Here is a 21,016-nt window from a genome sequence, read left to right as displayed (position 1 = left end):
AACCGACCCCATGCTATTAAAGCAAAAAATCCTCCTCTCAGCTTGAGGAGAACCTGCTGTCGACAAACTCCTTCCCCTCTGAACCATAACCTTTGACTCGTCCTCTGGGGGAGAAGGGAGAAATGCAATCAGGTGCAGAATGCCAATGCATCCCTCTGGGGTGATGGACTTCCCATTTCCAAGCAACCATTAAAAGTGCCATATGGAATTTCATGTTTATATGAAGCAAAAAGAAATAGGAAAACCCAACAGCGCACACATGCCGTGTGTTACATCTGCCTGCAAGCACAGGGTGTATCTGAGCCTTCTGCACTAGAATGAGCTATGGGATGCTCAGCACACCTGGGTGCTCGTACACTTTATTATTATTATTTTAACTAAGAAACTAGCTGTTCGGTTCATTTGAGGAGGGTATGGCTTTGAGACAGATTTGAAAATAATCTGAAAAATATGAGGGCCAGGCAATGGAACTTTTCCAAGATTGTATGAAATATTAAGGAAGTGAATGGAAAACTTTTATTTTCCATCGAATATTCCACAGCAAACTTGGGTTTCTCAAGCTTATCCCCACATCCACATTACAAATGAAGACTAATTGCATTTTCCTCAATATTTTTCTACAGATATAAAAAGTTCAAGTCCCCTCACTTCTACCAACAAGTTTTCCTACCTCTGGGGCTGCCCAGCGGCCAAGAATCCAGCACTCATGCCAGGCACTGCTGGGCTACGTGGAACTGCTGCAGCCCAGGGACCTCTGGAAATGAAGACAAAATGAAGCTCTGTTGTGTGCTGCACTCTGATAAGATTTTGCCCCCATTTCAGCGTGACCCAATAGCTTTAAATTGCTCCATTTCTCAGCCAGCCAAGAGCAAATGGGTGGTAGATGTGATATGGCTTTCACAGGAAATCACTCGTGATTGATTTAGCTTCTCCTCCTCGGTGGTATATGGGCTCAGCCTATGGCACAGGCACATAAATTATATATAGGACGCCTTCCATGGTTCTGTGCAGTGTACAAGTTGTCACCCCATCAGGGGAAGAATCTTTTATGAAGCAATACGTCCAAGTGTACATGGAATAGATATGGCCACTTTTGTTGTTGCTGAACAAAAATAAAGTCTCATTTCAAAATAAGAACTTTGAATCAGAATAAGGCAGAACCAAGTAATTTCAATGAGTTTTTAGTTAAACAAACAGAAAATGCTGCTGGCTATAAAAAGAACCAGTGCACTTTTAAGAGTTTTTATTTGTTTTCAGAAAGCTAATGTGGGCTGTGAAATTCAAAAAAGTTTTCATTAACAAGATTTCAGCAGTTTGAGTTCTGCTTTTGCCTTTTTGAAAGAAGATCCAAAGACGTTTTATTTTCATTTTAATGTGTTTACAGAAGAAAATATCTACTAGCACTGTTACATTGTTATGTCTGGGGGATGAGTAACAAGATATTGGAGAATTATTCATAAGAATCATTTGTGTGATTTATACAGAGTTTCTTCTGATTGGAACAAGGACCTCATTTTGCAGTACTCTCAATTTCTACCCACAGGCAGAAGTAGCACAGAGGAGAACACTCACTTGAACCTAGATTAAAGACAACAGAGATTAAAATCACTGAATGGAGCTTCAAGACACAGTGTAGTTTTGGCTCAGGTTTGTGCAGCACGTGACAGTGGGGTCCTGGCTTCAGACTGCCTTTCCCAAGTGGTGCAGCACTGAAAGCCATACGGAGGGAGGGAAGAAGGGGGACCCCTGACCAAGCAGAGAACACCTGAGAATTTGGCTGTGATAGAACAGGAAGGCTGTGAGAAGAAAAGGGAGGGATGCATTTTGCAAGCCTATACTCAACAGATGCATTATCCTGCAGGTAGATTAGGTTTTCAGATAGGTCATTTGGACAAACATGCAAAACAAGACTGTTAGACTCATCTGAATACTGTAGTTTTTGAGACACCCATAGTCCACCTAGCTCTGAATATCATGTCTCAACATTATTTTTCACCTTTAAGCTCAAAACTTCAAAAGCACCCCAAATGGGCATATGTTTTTCTGCTTACCCAGGCAGCTCTCACTGAAGACAATGGAGATTTTTTTTTCCCCAGGCCAGGCTAGGGTTTCAGGACTCAGACCTATTTTAGTATCTTAATGTTCCTCCAGTTCTGAAATCTGCTTTGCTTGCCTGATTGTTGTAATGTAAATAGAACACAACTGCTGACTGCAGAAACCCTGAAGAAAGTCACCAGCCCAACAAATATCTGCTATTTAATACTCATTAGTAAGATTCAACTGTTCATACTACTTTAGAGGAAACAGGAAGAAAAAATTTTACATTTCAACCATAATACATGAGTACCCAATGCAATACACAGCAAAAAGGCCACCCTTTTAAACCACTCTCAGAAAGCCCCACCAGTCCCACAGGACCCCAGCCGACCTGCCCCAAGCTTCCCCAGCTAAAGTCATGCACTGAGCAAAGCCCAGTTGCCATCAATCTAAAGGCAGCCTTTGATGAAAGCTGGTAACATCAAGGCTAGGGGATGACGTATGGGGATGTACCCCTTGCCCAGTGCAGGCGTTTTTTATCAGCTTCAGCCTTCAGCACATCGCAGCCATCACGCCAGGTGACAGCTGGGCAGCGAGCAGCCAGGGCTGGAGACTGGAGGAGGGAGCTGGACGTAATTAACTGGACAATTGAATGGGTTCTGCCTCTCTGATTTCAATTAACCTCTGAACTTCACAGTGACAAGATCTCATGGTTACCAACTAACTTCAGCAAAAAGCAGATGTTCTAACTGGTTAATCCAGTCCCCAAAAACCATATAGTTGAGATTTGATTATCTTCTTTCGGATCTCTTAATGTTCACCAAAAGAAAAGTGAATAACATCTCAAAGACTTCTTTAACACTGTTATTGCATTAGAGTTGAGGTCTGAGTACTGTATGGGAGCTGGGGGCTGATTCTGTTCGCATTTGTAATCAAATGCAGAATTCATTAATAAGAGGAAAATGAAGTCAGAAGATCCCACAAAAATACATTAATTACATTAAGAACATGCATTGACAGCCTGCAAAACAGATTAGTGTGCACCAACAGATAAATAAGAAAGAGTGAGATAAGCACAGAGCTAACATCAGAGAATAAATAAATCAAGCTACGATAAGAATAGATTCTACCATGTTTCACCAATGTCTTTAGAGAGAACTTTTTAGTCTTAAAAGCAAAGCATTTCAGAGATTCATAATTCCTATACGAATTACGAAGATTTCTAGCTTACAAAAGTGACTATTTAACATTAAAATGGATCAAAATAACTCAATTTTCAAAATGAAAACATCTTTCAAATGCATCCATCTTTTCCATTCAGAGTCTGGAAAGAGAATTATTTCACTTGGCCTTTTCTTCCAACACAACTCTTTCACTTAAGACATGGACTGTCTCCAGTTAGTGGGCACATATTTAATTCGGCTATCATGTCTAGGGCTGAGATGGCTAAAGATGATATGATAAACAGTTATCACTCTGCCTATTGGCTTAAATGAATTCGTCCCTAATTTTTAAGCAGCTATAAATGAGAGTCAAATCAGAATTTATGATAGCAGGCTGCACATTTTCATGTATCTGCAGTTACAGCAGCAGGTATGAGACACGTTGAAGGGTACTGAAGCAAAACTAAGTTACTGTGCCAAAAAGATTATAAATATCAGAAAACTTGACCAAGATCTTGTCATTTAAAACAAATGTAGTAACCTACAAATAATTGCAAGGCAATTTCAAGACAACAACACAGTTGATGTATAGATCATAAACCTATCTTAAAAAATGCATTAATAAAAATCTCAGTTAAAAAAAAATTACAAAGAAAGATTACAAGACTTTATTATGTATTGTTTCATGCTTTAAATGGTATGATAATTTGTAAAATTAATCATAAGCCTGCAAATCGTTAATTGTAACAGTAAATAATTATTTCTATTGAGTAAATTCTTCTAAGGTAAATACCACAATCTAGCCTGACATTATACAGCTTTTCTTTCACATAACACATATTTAAATCATAAATAAGAAACAAAATCAAACCTTCTTTAAAGCACACTATCCAACATCTTGATATTTAAGAAATTTCAATGGATACATTTATGAAAATCCTTTTTCCCTCTTCCATTGGAAGATGCCTATATTGTGGCAGTAATGCCCTTCAATTTCTTGCACATTAGTAGCCCTATCTAATAGAGTGTGATGTCCCAATGATAGAAGCATCTGTCTTTCCTCCCCTAATCAATAACGTTCAGCTAAAGTTCCTTCTTCCAGCGGCAGCATAAATTATTAGATATATGCAAATAGACTTGCTAATGTTAATTGCCAGGGCTGATTGGTGATTAATTTTTTGATTATGATCAATCATTCTTCAGGAATCTTAATAAGACATTCAAGGCAATCTGCAGTTTGACAGTAATTGGGGATCCCAACCCATAACACGTCCACGGCCAACCACAAAACATCTCCATGACTGAGCATGCTGCAGGAGCAAGATTCCCCACTTTGAAGAGCAGAGAAAGGAACAACCAAAGCCTCTGGAGCCTGCTGGGACCGTGTCCTTATATGTAACAAGGAGAATCTTTTTGCCATATTATAACAAGAGTGCTCACGGTATGTTCTACTAGATGTGACCATCCTGAATGCTGCGTGCCCTTTGCGCCATAGGAAATGAAATGGGGGCTGCACTAAGCTTCTGAAATTCTGTCTTCACAGCTTAATCCTGCTTTGTGCAAAATCCTCCTTTTTACTTGTCAAAAATGGTGTAAAGGAGTTTGAATGTAAATGAAAAGAAATCCTGAGTTCTAAAATTCATCCTGTGCTGCCTGATGTACCATCTTACCACAAATTCCGAGGTATTTGCTCTTTCACTTGAAGAGCATGCAGTAGGAAGGCGGCTCAATTTCTGCTTTCACTGAAAGGGCAGAGCAGAACTTGCCCCTGCTTTACGTTATCTTCCAAAAAGAAGTTAGCTCTCCACTGAATGCTATTCTGCCCAAGCAATATCTTCTAGAATATGTCATCATTTCCACAAGAAATCGAAACATGGTTTTCAGAAAGAGTTCAATTTTAAGTGATGGCTTTTACACAAATAGGAAAACATTTCATTTATCTCAGAACAGTTTCAAATCAAAAATAAAATTAAAAAAACGCTAAATGAGTGCACACTTTCTATTTCTTTTCTATATCATAAGCAAGAAATTCCTAGAAACCACAAATATACACACGAGGCTTTTAACTGTACGATGCATTTTGTAAAGCCTCGGTCCATTGTTTGCTTAATCTCATTATTTCTAAGCCGGTTTCAAGAACTTTAAACATTTACAGAGGGAATTTAGTAGCCAGAGCAAGCATGGAATGTCACCAGCAGTAAGCACAAGTATGTACCAAACGCTGTCACTTCAGACTGAACTGGCTAAGTCCTTTCCTGGATGTCCCAGATCAACCACAGCTCATCCGCTGTCAGAAGAGCGATGCTGTTGTAAAACCGCCGTCTTTGAAAAACAAATTAGGTTCCCACTTTTTAAGTTAACATGTCATTACTTTTAAAACAAATGCTGCATATTTTCTTGAAGCAAATAATTTAACAACTGTTTAAGTTATCTCTGCAGCTGAGATTCCTCGCTGCTCAATGTATAAATCTAGCTCAGGAAAACTGAAACGCTAACACATTTCTTGGATTGGGTCTGTCATTCCTCTCTAGCTCCTCGCACTTTTACAATTCACAAGGTCATGAGTACAAAATGTGCTTGTTAACTTACACAAGAATAAAGCTGTCAGATGGGCTGAAGACTCCTTGCGTACCAGTTTAGTGAAATATGATTATCCAAGCTGTAAAATGGATAAACCTATTAAATTAATAAATCTGCTGCCCCGTAGTCTACCACTGATGTCACTGCCTTACCTACAAGGCACCCCTTCTTAAATTAATACTTGATAAAGGAATAAATCTCCTAAAGACATACACTAAAGCTTTGCATGGAAGAGTTATCTTTTGTGTTACAAACTGTAAGTAATTTTTACTGCAATGGAGGTGAGAGAAAATGAATTCCAGAAAAAAGAAATCTTGGAAAAATATTATTACCCTGCCAACACTGTACACAACTAATCACTTCTCTGTTTCTTTATTATTACTACTCTAATGTGTCAGTGGATTTCAGTGCCCATGAAAGCAAGGGGTAATTAGCAGGGTGGTGCATAAAGTGGAAGGGCACTGCCTTAATACAGACAGATTGGGTCAGCTAGATGTGGGCAAACAAAATCATGATCCACTTCTTTCAGCTGCTTTGATTTATTACTCTGAACGTCCAGTGATGAAGTTTCACATCAGGGGAGACAGAAGGAGAAGGAGTTTCAAAGCAGTCTTCCTTCAGAACTTCTTAGAAATCCTTTAGCATATTGTTTACAGGAGTACAAAATCACTGTTCCTCATTATTATTAATAACCATCTACTGCACAGACACCCTCACAGAAACCAGAAATGCACCCTGCCAGGCACCAACTAAATAGGCAATAGGCAACTAAATTTTGCAAAGGCAAAAATCTCTGCCCCTCAAATATTAAAAAGAGAAATCAAAAAGTGCAAGGTAAATAAGCACTGACATGAAATCAGTTGCTTTAGGATCGCATGGCAGAAGACCGGTAAAAATATGGAACAGAAAACAGATTTCCCTGATCCCAACCAGTGCCCACAGATTGCGCTTCGATAATGTTAAAAATGAGATAAAAATAAAGTCCCAGCTCATCCAAAGGCATCCAACAATGTGCTCAAAGCTCAGCAGTGAATTTGTAAAAGGAAACAGGAAATGAAAACTAAAGAGAGTTGACATGATTACGGGGTGTTAATAAGAAAAGACATAAGCCAGGGGCCTTGATGTACAACTAGACAACAAGAGGTTATGTTTGGAGTCAGGGCTATGCTAATTTGCAAACTTGGGTCCATTTCATTAAGTGAGCTGAGAGACAGGCTGTCTCAGTCCAGCAGAGAGGGATCTCATTATCCATGTAGGGAGCAAGAGATAAGAATCTTTTAATAATTGCTGGGAATTTTTTTATGATGATATGGAATGCCAATTTATGCCTCTTCACTCAATGTGGATAAAAACCAGCCTCCTTCATAGTTCAAACAGCCCCTCCCAGCCGTGGCCATTAGGACACGGAGGGAAAGCAGAGACTAATGTGCTTGCCTGGGAGACCACTGCTGCAAAACTCCATTAAACGCACTTCATAGTGGGAACATTTTTGTTTACAGTGGATGGAAAACTTTGCCAACCGTTTTTACTTAATTATTAATAGGCACAGCTGTAGGGTTTAGGGCACAATCCAAAACCCAGTACAGTCAACAGACAAAACTCCTACAGACATATAGTCTTTGGATAAATCCTTTACTAATTTCTTGTTGAAGAATGGTCCTGAACTGACACCTTTGGAAAAAGCTAAGGAACAGATTACTTCCCCTTGTCCTTCTCTCCAATTGCTTCTCACATTAATTGCATCCACTGAAGCTTTTCAGAAGCCAGAGGCCTGCATATCTTTGCAAGAAGTATCCCACGTCAGGCTAAGCACATCACAGATTTTGTGACAGGGACAAGCTGCCTGTTGGGGACGGATTTTAAGAGACTTGTCTTCTTCTGCATAATTTTACCAAACAAGCATGCTTATGGCTGAAATCTCCGGCAAAAAAAGAGTGGGGATAGAGTTGGACATGGTGCCACGCTCTTGTTTTACTGCATAATATCTGCTGAAGTCTGACATACAGGCACAACAGCTCATCAAAATCACTCTGGTAGCATTAAAATTCTTAGAGCCAAACTCCTAAGAGGAAGCAAAACTCAGAAGAGCCAAATCAGCTCTCATTTGCTTGAAGTCACTGGGTTGGACTGCACATCAGTGTTGGAAAACACTGTCCAGAGAACTCCAAATCTGTGCTTATCTCTAGAGCTAGCTGCAGCATTCGCATTTATGCACTAGGTCAAACTAAGGACTATATACAATCTACCTAGCTCCTTAGCAGGAACAAGTAAGGCTCTCTTCAGTTGAATATGAAAAGTGCCTGCTACAAGAGGCAAAAGTCATTCAATGGACATCACTTTTTGAGGCATTGCAAAAGAAATCTCCTTTCACAAGCAGTTGTTTCTGTGAAAAAAAAGAAGAAAGAAACAAAACAAGAGAAGTTGAACTGGGGGGGCTCATATGAGCCAGGTCCCAGGAGAAACCCCAGACACTTTAGCATAGGCTGCTGCTGGAGCCAGGAGAATACAAACAGGGATTCACCACGTGCTTGTTCTTAACCTTGCAAGGACAGAGCTCTACGTTGTCTTCCTGGCAAAGCTCTGATAAAAGTTACAGCTTCAATTCCACACTCTTCCCTCCCCCTTCACCACCACCACCACCACCCGATCCCTCGGAGAGATGAAGAAATACAAACAAAGGCTGCAGTAGATCATGTCAAGGCAATATTAAATGCCTCTAATGGAGCTTAGATGAGACCAGCCTTCTTAAATATCTGGCTTAAATATGTTACCAGCAAACATCCAGGGACTCTGCCAACTGAAAGTCCTGCTCACCGGGGAGGAAGGGTCAAATACCAACCTTGTGTTTGCAGAATGTCTTGAGTTCCTGATGTCTTTGACCCTACCCCATAAAATGATGCTTGCAGGCTTCTCTCATGAATGTTTTTTAAGAATACAGGAAGCATGGGTATTAATTAAAACAGAAGAGCTTTGCCTAGAGATCAGATGCCACATGTACTTCCCCTACACAACACTTCAGTTTAGAGATGAAGTACCCAAATAACATTGTTTTAGGTTGAACACAATTCAGTCAATGTTTATCAAGCCAACAGTAAATTCCATCACTTTGGTAGCTTTGGGCTCTGCATATATGCAACTGCTGTATTACATCGCATTTCATCCCGGACAGCAGCGGAATGATGTACATCAGCCTTCACTTTTAAAAGTTTCTCTGTCTTCCAGTCCTCCTAACTAAGCATATGCCAAGCTCCACCTTCTAATCAGAGACATCATGATGTTAAAACACATCTCTCAACTGGATAAATGAGGGGCTTGCATGAGACCACTAATTTTTTTTGTTTTGTTTTGAATTAAATACCAAAATTTAGCTTAGGTATTTAAAGGTAAAAACTGAAATTCAAAATCTGACACTCCCAAAGCTTCATGCTAGTTATTCTGCTCTGCTCTTCTTTCTCCTCCTGTACAGGTTCCTGTTGTCAAGTTGGGTAACCTCTACCCAAGCTACCTCCGTCTGAATTTACTTGTAGTGTATGGAGATAAAAGTCCAGCTGTGATAGCAATAGGATTTGGCAGGGTAATAGGCTCCAGATTTTTGAAAACGCATTTTCTATTAAAAGGAGTTCTCTCTCTCTGTGCTTATTTCTCATAATTACAATATGAATTTAAGGTGCTGTAAAATTAATAGAACACCAGCTACAGACGGATGTCTCCGGCACAGGCAGACAGACAGCCTGGCCCTGCCACTGCCCTCCAGCTGCAACCCTAGCCCTATGCATGATAACAACTGGCTTACCTTGAGGCAAACTCATTTACTGACCCTCTAAGACTAACGTTAAGCTAATAACATGCAGTACTTTTTGCAAGCTGGATCCATGACCACGTGGAGCAGATTTTAAATTACCCACCTCATTAAACACAAAACACCACCAAAATCTGTGGAAAATCCAGCTTCTACTACTGATATGTACATGAGTTGATTTGCAAACTGGGAAGTGCAGAGACTTTAAAACCACCTCCAGCCTATTTTGGGTTAGGTCTGATCTCATGTTTTAAGAGGGTTTAGTAAATGGGAGTAGTCTTCAGTGCCACTTCTCTTGCGAGGTACTGAGGAGCCTTGGGATGGGCCGTAGGCCCTGTGCCAGCATCTGGATACCTCGCAGGGCACCACCCCATCACCTCCAGGCTTTGCAAAGGGTTTTGGTGTCCTTCTGTGTGCCAATTCTCAGCCTAGCTGTTAATTTAACAACAACAGCCGCAGGGCCAGGGCAGGAGAGCTGCAGCCATGACTCGGTGTTTGTCAGGAGGATTCCTTTCCCTTGGCTTGCCTGCACTGTGCATCCAGATCCACTTTGGGAAAAAATCCTGTTTTCTTCTGCCTTCATTTTAAAAATAGGTGTGGTTACAGCTCAAGGCAGTGGCTCTGTGTTATGTATAGGAGGGTAAGAAGAGAAAGAAAAGGAGGCTCCTATTAACAGCTCCTGAAGTCTGTTACCCTGAACCAAAATATTACCTCCAGCTACATACCACTGATACATACAATCACATACTTGCTCAAGTGTAGGATGTGATATAATTACAGCCAATTAAATGTTGTATTTTTTTTTTTCTTAGGCACTTTTTAAAAATCAAGTTGTTATCTGTTCATCAGACTGTCAGTAAACACATCTCTTTCACATACGACGTGTTTAACTTCTGTTCAGGTAGCATTACTCACACAATCCTCGTGGCACTTAACGCTAACTCTATATCATTTTGAAACCTCTGCAAACAAATGAAAAAGAAACAGAAGAATCCTTTACCCATTTGAGACTAGATCATGACGGTTTTTTGTTTGTTATTACTATGGTTACATTCACCTGCATCTCAAAGAGCCAGCTGTGGAGTCACAGCATCCCTAGCCCTAGTAATGCTCACTCATGTTGGCATCTTCAGGCAAAGGGGCAGATCATACCCCATAGCCCAAGTTTTGTTTTGCTACATGTGCATACAAACCTGATTACTCTTCTTATGCTACACAGAAAAATATATGCACACACTCATTTTGCTTCACAAACATACTTTTTGTATGTACTCACGTGTTCTGTAAGCACATACAAGCCCCAGATCCAGAGTCCAGCTGATTATTATTAAGTTGCAGTCCTACATGAATCATGATGTATTGCCTTGGTCAAGAAAAGTCAAAATAGTGAAGTGGCCTACAGGTAATTGCGTTCTGTGGTGTTGATGCCAATGGCACTGCTGTGGACCCAGCATACAAAGCTGAAGAGCTGCCTGTGTTCCTCTACAACCTGAGTTTATCCTCCACAGCTACCATTTAGTCCCATTTCAATCCTTCACAAACAGCTTCTATCTTTATCCTAAATAAGTCACAGAGTTTAAACAATGCTATTTAACCTCCTGTGCCCTCTCCCCATATTTCTAACAGTGCCAAACACACGTTAACTCATTCCTAAAAACCACACGCTGCCCAACCAATGCTGCCTAAGGAAAGCATTCATGAGTGTTTATGGGGCAGCTGAAGTGTAATGATTTAGTAGATGTTTATAAATGTTTATACTGTACAGATTAACATTCCCCAGGGGGCCTGTAATGAAGAGAGCGCTCCAACTGGAATCAAACCAGCCAGCCTGAGCTGAATGAGCATGAATGAATGCTGCTGGCCTACCCTCGCTAGTTGTTTACTTAGTTTGAACGGATTTCCTCTATCCATGCTCCTTCAGCATTTTGTTTGGAAGGGGCAAAAGAAGAGGATAGTCTTACAAGGAGCACAGTTTAGAAACAAGCTAGAAAATCCAGCCTGACACTTGAATCATGATAATTACTCACAAATTGCGCTAGACAAAAGAACAAACAGCCCAACCTGTCTGCTTTGGAAGTCAAGGCTGAAATTCCCATTGACTTCAAAGGAAATCAGGTCTCAACCTTAGAATACAGTTTTCAAACATCAAGGTTCTTAATGCTTTCTTTACTTCTGTATTTTAATAGTCAGATCAATTACCTTCAGGGTATTCAGCCCCCTGAGCTGGAAGACAGGGATAGGGAGCAGAATAAGCCCCCACACAGTTCAGGAGAAAACAGCAACCTGTGATGTACCTGGACTTCAGCAAAACTTGACTGTCTCTCAAGGTATTCTCCTGGAGAAGCTGGTAGCCTTTGATTTGGACAGGTTCACTCTTTGCTGGGTGAAAAACTGGCTGGTAGGCTGGGCCCAAAGGGGCACAGTGCCAATCAATCAGTCAATAAATCACTCTGTGAAATCAGAAGTAAGGAAACAAAGCCCCCTACATGTCTGCCGTAGTCAGGACAGTAAGGCTTTTTATAAAGGACACACAAAATATGAATCGTATCAAAGGAGCCAGGAAAGGGTGGGAAGAAAATAGAAGCATGGTAGGAACATAGCCAGCATGGGCCCTGAGAAGTGGCCAGAAACACCAAGGTGAAGGTGAAGTGTATCATCTAGAGAGGGATGCCACTGCCAGCAGATTTCTGCACACTGGGCGCTCACATTCTTCCTGGGGCCGTGCTCCTTTGCTGATGCAAGGAGATTAATTGCTTTCCCTCAAATTATACTAATTCTGCTTCTGATAGCTATATGTTTGCATTTTGTAAACTCTCAAACCTCAGCACTGAAGGCAGTGGCATTGAAAATGTCTACTCTGATTCTCCAGCCTCTCTAATGGATCAGATAGATATAGCTCTCTCAACACAAAAACACTTGTTTCAACAGGTTTCTGAGATGTTTTTAAAGGTTCAGAAATAAACTTGCTCTGAATCTTGGATGGAGACACTGGACAAAGGCAATTTTGTCTGCAGTGGTTTATTTGCCCATCTCACAAAGCTGTCTGAGCTAGTTACAGCATTTGGCAAACACTCCTGGTCCAAGTTCTACACAGTAACCCCACTTGGGTCGTTAGGTGAGTGGAAAAGACAGATATTTGAAATCTTCTAGAGCACTGTAACCATCAGGTAATTAGCTGTAGCAGCCTTACAAAGTAGGAAAGGCTCATGAGAGCTCTGAAATGAAAGCACAAAATGCCTCCTGGAACTAATTTTGGAGCAGCTGAAGTATTTAATCCTGCAAATTATTGCCAGTGAGGAAACATCAAGGTACTGCTGGATCATAATAGTGGCAAACCAGCAGGAATGGTTCACCCTAAGCTGCCTCCTGCTGATGGCTAAGCAATCAGATATGCTTTACATCACTCACAAAGGACAGGGTGCAGGGACAGCTATGTTTTGTCCCCTATGACTTGCAAAGTAGCCTGGAATTGTCCTTCTTTTTGTCTGCAAAGGATCCTTCATTGGCAAAGCCAGGGCAGACCTACATTGCAAATAGTGAAGAATAAGGACGAGAAGAATAAACACTGGGGGTACAAGCAGGGGGTACCCCAGGACTGCTTGATTATCAGCTCTGGTTCCACAGATGCTCTCCGTCCTTCAGAGAACAAGAAAGGGTTTGTAGAAGTGCACAAACACCTCTTTCATTTGAAAAGATGCCTTTGGAATTCTTGATCTGCTAATGAGGTTGAGGAGATTTGACTTATTCTTGCATCCTTCTAGGAGTCAACCCCTCCACGTGTAAAATGGGAAAAGTAAATATTAACCTTGCAGGGGCTGTTTTTAGGAAGAGGGAATGGCAGTCACGGGACTAGAAACAAACTTCCTAAGTTCTTAAACCCAATCTGTTTTCAGATGCAGCTCTTCAGACTTGAAATCCTCCTGTTTATTTTGATCAGACACCACACCACGTGAAGGAACTAGGGAAGTCCATATTTATTCCCACTGGGAAGCCACTCAAAAGTCATGTTGCTGTTGTAGTTAAAAAAAAAAAATCATTTAATTTCTACCCCAAATGTATTCATAGCCAATTAATACCCATTTGTTCTTGTGCCAAAATATTCTTTTATCTTTAACAAGTAGTTTGTCTAGCTCTGTGAAAGCTATATACTTGATTGCTACAAAACCTAGGAATTTCCTCTTCCACAAGCTGTAGGAAAAAGTGTTGATGCAAGAACATGCTGTAATATTTCATGCAAATTTTGCAGGAGCCCATCCAGATGCACGCAAGAATCTGTGTACGAATTTCAAAACCATTTCCACTACCATCTTTCCCAGCTAGAAGGCTTCTCCCATCTTTTCAAAAAAACAAAAAGAGAAGCAGCATGCCACAGTTTAACCTTTCTTTGAAAACTGTTTTCCAAATGGTATAAGCTGCAATGCGTCATCCTCTCCAAAACCCACCAGACACTAAGAAGCACTCCATCTACAAAGATAAGAATTGAGATCCTGCATATTTGATTAAACAACAAGCGCTTCGGAACTCAGATTTCCTTTTGCACATGGACCATTTATACATTTATAAAACCAAGAGAATGAAAGTTAGGCAATATCAGAACAAAAGTTGACCATAAAACCATATACATCTGCATTATGATTCACTCTTTAAGGATAACATCATGTCTTATTTTCCCCCAGATTCTACCTCATGATGGACAGTGCTCATTTAATAAGCAGATATTCAATATCTTGTTATAGCATCATTATTCAGCATGTGGCTTGAGGTCTTATTTAGTGCATAGTATTCAAAACCTACTTGGAAGACACAGCTGATAATTTCTCATGAATTCTTCTAGAGCTCTTATCAATACGGCATATGATTGCTTCAGAAACATTAACTTCTGAATTTACCCCCTAAGATGAGAGGATATTACTATTCCTGTTTAACAGATGGAAAACTGAAACACAAAGAGATTCAGGTCAAAACATTCTGCTAGCACTGGGTACCCAAACTGAGATGTTTGTGAATTGATTTCTTAGAACACTTAACGTACTACATTATATGTGATGAGAAATACTGCTAATGTGTTCTGCAAATGGAATGCAGAAAGAAAAATAAGAGCCAATTGTGAAGAGTTTAGTTTAAATGAACTTCTCTCACACCATGTGAGTTTTACACTGTTCAGAGGCCTTACCCATGAAAACTGTCCATTTTCTTTGCACTGCTCATCCTACACAGCTCCTGTACCAAAACCAGGCAGAGCCCTTTAGACACCAACCTCTCTCCCTACCCGGTCGTGACTCATGTCCTGCTCAGCTCCACCTTCTGCATGGAATGAGAGCAGAGTCCTGCACTAAATATAGCACCTGGTCACGTAATTAAAGACTATGAGAAATGCACGTACAAAAGGAAGCCAAATAAACACTACACGGGAACCTTAATTTCATGATTTCCCAATATTCTTTCCTAAATAATAAGCTTTTCTAGGACAACGCTGTCTCCATCATATAAACATACATACTAAAATACATACATGCACACCATACGTATAATACATATGATATAAACATTACTATATAAATGAAATAATGTAAGTTTATATATACTCTTGTTCCTGATTTATATCAGGTGACATTTTCCAAAAACTGAGAAAGGTTTGAGAAATAAAATATCTGCCCTATCATGGAATACTAAATCCAAAGTTTTCAAGCTGAAATTAGAGTCACAACCTGCCTACAGGTTCCAGTTCAGCATTTTGCCCATGTTTTTTCCTTCTCAGGGATAGAAGTGCTTAGCTGTATCAGGCCCACAGTAATTTTGTAAATTTCTGTGCTGAAGCAATACACAGAGGCAACACTCCGAATTTCCAGTATGCAGGAAATTCATTTATTTCATAACTTTATGCTGTTCTGAACTGGGAGAACACCTATTCCTTCCATGCCTCCAACTTTCAAATTTCCCTTGAAATTTTACTGATGTTGGGTTTAAGTTATTGTAAATAAATTAACCAGAGCTGATACCAACATGAGAAATTTCAGTGTGTCTTTACAGTTTGACAGTTACAAGGAAGTAAAGAAGCCTGGAAAGTTTCAAGCAACCTTAGTTATAGATACAGCTACATCTCTGGCCTTTCTAAAATACCACTGTACTAGAATATAAAACACATAATAACAAACTGAGTAAAACTTGTGCTGTGGGTTATTTTCAATGCAGTGACACCAAAGCAGCCGTCAGCAGAACTATCCTTTTTTTCCCCAGACACTTTTACTGCCTTCTACACAGGCACAGCAGAGCAACGAGGGGAGCCCTGTTCTCCTGCACTTTCATACACTTGTGAAAAAGGACCCAAACCCCTTCTTTTTCAAGGAACCAAGATGAAGCTGCAACCACAGGAAGCACCTGCATGCAACGACTGCAGTGCGCAGAGCTGTGCTGCTCCGAGTACAGGGAACTGCACTTGTGGGCAGACCCAGTCTGCTTTCAGGAGGTGAAACCAGGGTTTGGACTCACCAGGCGTTATCTGTGACCAAAAGATGGGAAGTTGGGCTGTTTTGCTGGTTGATAGTTTGTTCTTTTGTGTTTCCATATCAAGGGGATGAGCAGAGCGCAGCACCAACTTGATGCAGATGACCTGAAAGGTTACTCTGGGGCTTGCTGTAAACCTCCTTGTTTACTGAGGGAATGGGAAGAGAACCATATGGTCAAAAATCCATACATCGGGATCTTCTATTTTGAAGGAAGATGAGAAACTGGAATTAAGCATTCAGCTGAGGGCAGCTCTTTCCATAACAGTCGGGCAGCAAAAACCGCTCAGTCCCAACGTTGCTGCCAGCAACCAGCGAGGAATTCCCCTGTCATGAGGCCCATGACTCACGCCTGCCCCTGCTGCTTCTCTCCCTCAGATGTAGAGGCCATGTTTGTGGTCTGGGATGTGTCAAGGGAAAGGCACTGGCAGAGCAGCCCTGTTGCTCAAGCCCTCGCTCACTGCCCAGAGTGACAGCATGCAGGTGGCACCAGCTCCACCGTCCATCCCTGTGCAGGCAGATAACAATCCTTAATCTCTTTCGCTCATGCCCCTGCCCCTACTGAATAACCAGAGTAACTGTCAGCTCCCAGGTGGCCCCAAAGCTTCCCGTGGGGCTGTCATCATCAGTTTCAGCAGGGCAAAGTGAGGCTCCGCGTGCAGCAGTGCTAAAACTGGCATCGAGGGCTCTCATCAGCTGTACTCAAATTAATAACAGAGCTGCTGCCACAGCAGTGTGAGCAGTTTGCAACATTTGTATTTTGAGCTCTGGATATTTATTGCTTTGTTTTTCACAGGCCCTTTTAATGCCTCCAGGAGTAATTTATGGGGACAGAATAGCATGAAAAGAGCAGATCCCACTTATTTAAATCTCTGGAAGATGAAAATCGCATGAGAATAGCAGATTTCACATTGCTTCCTCTCCACAAATGGCTTTCTAAGGCAGTAAAAGCAATGGAAAAGCAAACATAAACACCAAACACCAACATATTCAGGTGTGTTTGGGCTTATCCAAACGCAGCATGGAAATACTCAGATTTATTTGGGTTTGAATGCTGTTTTGCTAACCTATCCCACAAAAACTTTGCAGATTTTAGCAGTCATTAACCTAACTAGCTAGATACACACCATAACTTCTTTTTTAATTAATTTTTACTGCAGTAGAGGATTACTTTATAAAAACACAGTCCTTAGCATTAATCTTGGTACTTTTAAGATTGATGAATAATATGTGTGACTGTGGTAGCTTTTATTTTTTGGCAGCTCTTATTGCTCCTGCTCCAGAGCATGAAGCAGACTCATCTGCACACCCAGGATGGTCCAAGTTTCCAGCAACTGACATGCTGGTTATTTATTTTATAAAATAAGCAAATCAGTGAAGCATGACTAATGAACTTTTTGATCCAGAGAACACTCATCTATGCAGTCTCATTCAGAATCGTATCCTTCTGGGGCTAGGAGTAATACCAGTGACCTGGGATGTTTCACCAAGTTTCCCTCCTAATGCCGGGTAGTGTTGTTTTGGAGATATCTGTCACATGAAAGTCTTTACATTATTTGAAGTGCAAAGTGACATTTCTGAAATAAGTACTTTTTGTCTATGTAAGGCAGATTAAAGAGGCTTCTTTGCTTTTTCTTTTCCCATTAATTAATATTCTGACTTCTTGATTTCCAGATACAGTCATAGACCATAAGATAGAATGTTTTTCTACTTCAGCTCTACTATATTTCATGCTTTGCTTCATGAGATCCAATTTATTACAGTGATGGATGAATCATAAGAGTGTATTTTAAACAACCATGAGTGTACCTGCTTGGCTGCTCATTTTTCACAAAGTCATTCCAGGAAGCATTTAAAAGTCAGAAGACTGCCCCAGAATATGTTTGAATAATCCAGACGTTGTGATTCTGCAAGATAGGATAGAAAGTCAACTTGAGAGCTTCCTTGGGCTTCTAGTCCCATCAAAATGCCATCAAGGCCTCTGATGGTTTAACACACTGTTTTCGCACAGTGTTGTGAAGGGAGAGGTAGCTCAAATGATTTCTCCTCAAGCCTCAAACTAGATTTCCATCCAGTGAAAAAGGTGTACACATGCTCAGCTTCATTTACTGTCACCTCAGTGTAACTGGGGGAAATTGTCTGCAGCACACTATGCTGCAAATGTGTAAGTCTTTGCAAAATCATAGCCACCACAGCTCTGAGCTTTGGAAAGCTGTGAGATTATTCATAATTTCACCAGCCTGACTCAGCAGAAGGAACATGGAACCATTTCAAGTCACATTTCAAGCTGCTTACAGTTATTGGGGAAAAAAGCTGCATCCCCTGAATGAAACATAGCTTTCTCTGCTCCTCTATCTTGTGTTTAAAGAGAATTAAACCTTCCCAAAACTTGCTGGGAAAAGGGGGTCAGGGGGATACAGAAGGACAATTCATCTCTAAATTACATTGCTCTTCAGAGTAAACCACAGAGAGCTGTAATGGGACAAGTAATTTTTTTTTTACATGGCATAATTAATTAGAATCTATAAAACCCAATTAAACAGCACTTTTGAGACTATCAAGTGGTGTATGTTTGAAACTGCAAATATGACAGCATAAGTACAATTTTATAGCTGGGCACACTCCTCAGGATTATTTTCGGTGCTCTGCTGAAATGGGAAATGGCACCACTTTGGCCCCTGCTAATAAATCGCTTGCAAACAGGCTATATTAATAATCTTTATGGGGGCAGGATGGAAGCCAGATGGGGCAGGGAGGGGAGTGTGGAGGTAGCATAATATATCGGCCTGGAAAACATAATCCAGGCCAAAGCAGACATTCAATCTCTGTGTGCACCTGAGAGGGCTGCTAATGTAAAGGGAGAGGTGGTGGGCTGAAAAGGGAATCCCCAAGAGACCACAGAGGATATTTTCAAGGTAAAAACCAAGGTGATCCCCAGCCAGTAGGCACTTGGCCTACTGCATGGGAAGAAACAAAGGAAAGAGCAGCTTTAGCAGCCTCCAGGAAGGCAGGGCCTTGTCCCCCTTGGCGTGGAAATGACAAATGATGCTGGGGCACCCACCTAACCCTACCTCCCGGTCGTACTCAGTCCTTCCTCACTGCCCTAGGAAAGGGGACGCATGTGCATGCATGCAGTGGATTCCATGCATGTGCACAAGATTGATATACAATCCATCGCAAGCTAAAGCTCACTTTGCCCTTGTTTATTTACATGAGGCCCCACTTATGTTTAATTTGGCAGGCAAGAGGTCTGCTCCTTGTGCCAAGCACTAATTCCTTGACTGCCCTGACAGGCCCTGGCGTGCACACCTGAAAGTCATTAACGCTCGGACCCATTTTGTTTTCACATTTTGAGGCAGTGACCCGCAGCCACGTACAGCTTCAGCAGACACTCTATCATCTCCCCTGTCATCAGCTTCGCGCTCAGCGGCCCGGGCACTGCCAGACCACAATAAGCAATGGACTAACGGGAAAGGCCTCAATCTGAGAGGACCGAGGCCTCTGTGGAGCTCTCTCCCCTTCAGGGCCAGAGACTCTTTGCAGAGGCCTTCTTTCTTCTTGAGTTACGAGTTTGTTTGGTTTGGGAATATTTTATCCTTCAGCAAATAGCGATGCAGTGTGATAAGTAAACTGCCTGTGACAGCTGAGCTTCGGTGGCAGAACTGGACAGATTCAATTCTAACAGCCCCACAGTATGCTTCATGCAAGCAGTTCCCAAAAAGCATAACTTTATCTTATCAGTCACTCAGAAGATTCCTCCAGAGTCACCCACCAACACAGGATGAATAATGAATCAGGAAATGCAGAAATATGGACTTTCAGGTGAGATTGGGAAGCAGAAGCGCAGAGAAAAACTGGTCTGGATAGGAAGCACGGCAGTGAAGATGTGCACCACCTATGGGAAGAAGCAGACACTTCACAACAGAGAGGAGATATCCTTAGCATATTTCCTATACGTATTTCTGCAGAAATTGTGTTGCACCAAATATTATGCTCTCTGAGGGTTTGCCACAACATTATTATACGTGGAGATGCTATTCATCTAGTTTCTGAGAGTTCTGTTAGAAAATAACAAAATCTCTTAAATATCTTCATTTCATAAGGCCATTTCACCTGCACTGTGATCTGTAAGCTTTCTCCCCTACATAAGTTATTTTAAGCTCCCAGCCTCCCTAGCAGCTCCAAACGCTGCCATTTCTATTCTCTCCATGTTTAATTTTCTCTCTCTAAAATTGATAAGGATGGAGACTCTGACAAGCTAATAGTCAGTCCTAGACCACAAACAGGTTTCAGACTAAGTTCTCATGACCTTGAAAAGGAAGGAATGGGAAGTCTAAACCCTGGAGAGCTTTAGATTTCCACAGGGGATAACAGCATTACATATTTTCTATGGCAATCTCAAGGCTGTGCACTTTGAAGTCATCACTCACTATACATTTATCTTAAAAAACAAAAAAGTCTGAACAACAAAAACCCATTTTTGGATTCTTCTGGAGGCTTTTTTTATAGCCCTTCTGAGCCCTGCACTGTTAGACATGTGGTAACTTACAGTTAGAATACAACCATGAAACTAATAAAGTGTTTATAAATGCTTTCAGACAGTACAAAAGCAGCATTTTCTCTGAAATATATTTAGTGCATGCTGATATTGACATTTTTTCAGAAGTCTATGTAGTTCACATGTGGCTTCTCTATCAAGTCCCTCATTGCTGGGATTTTCAGTGTTCTTCCTTCCCACTGCACCCCTGTAAGATTAGCCAGCGTAATACTTCCCATTCGTACACGTTACTTTAATAGCCAGAAATGAAAATAGACCTTAAAGTGTAAAAGCTGGGATGGTTTAATATAAAATCTTGCTCCAGGAGCTCATAACGCAGGCTTTCTCCCAAGAGATTTTCTTAATTAGAAAAATAAAAGGGTGCCCTGCACTGTGC

At 41.0% G+C, this 21,016-nt stretch overlaps 1 protein-coding gene and 1 pseudogene across 1 annotated transcript in view; one reads left to right on the top strand and one right to left on the bottom strand.

Annotated features, from left to right (window-relative positions):
• LOC104913998 (uncharacterized) overlaps positions 1–21,016 on the bottom strand; it is a 286,339-nt gene that overhangs the window by 34,934 nt on the left and 230,389 nt on the right. Inside the window, exon 10 of the mRNA XM_085241696.1 lies at positions 671–754. The gene's annotated coding sequence lies outside the window, so the exon portion shown is untranslated. The remainder of the gene's footprint in view (positions 1–670; positions 755–21,016) is intronic.
• Positions 1–21,016, top strand: part of LOC146542945 (uncharacterized) — a 78,224-nt pseudogene that overhangs the window by 18,362 nt on the left and 38,846 nt on the right.

The sequence above is a fragment of the Meleagris gallopavo genome, chromosome 22 (genome assembly GCF_905368555.1).
Source record: "Meleagris gallopavo chromosome 22, MGAL_WU_HG_1.1, whole genome shotgun sequence".
Lineage (NCBI taxonomy): Eukaryota > Metazoa > Chordata > Aves > Galliformes > Phasianidae > Meleagris > Meleagris gallopavo.
The sequence above is the reverse complement of the archived record's forward strand: the minus strand, read 5'-3'. Positions and strand labels throughout refer to the sequence as shown.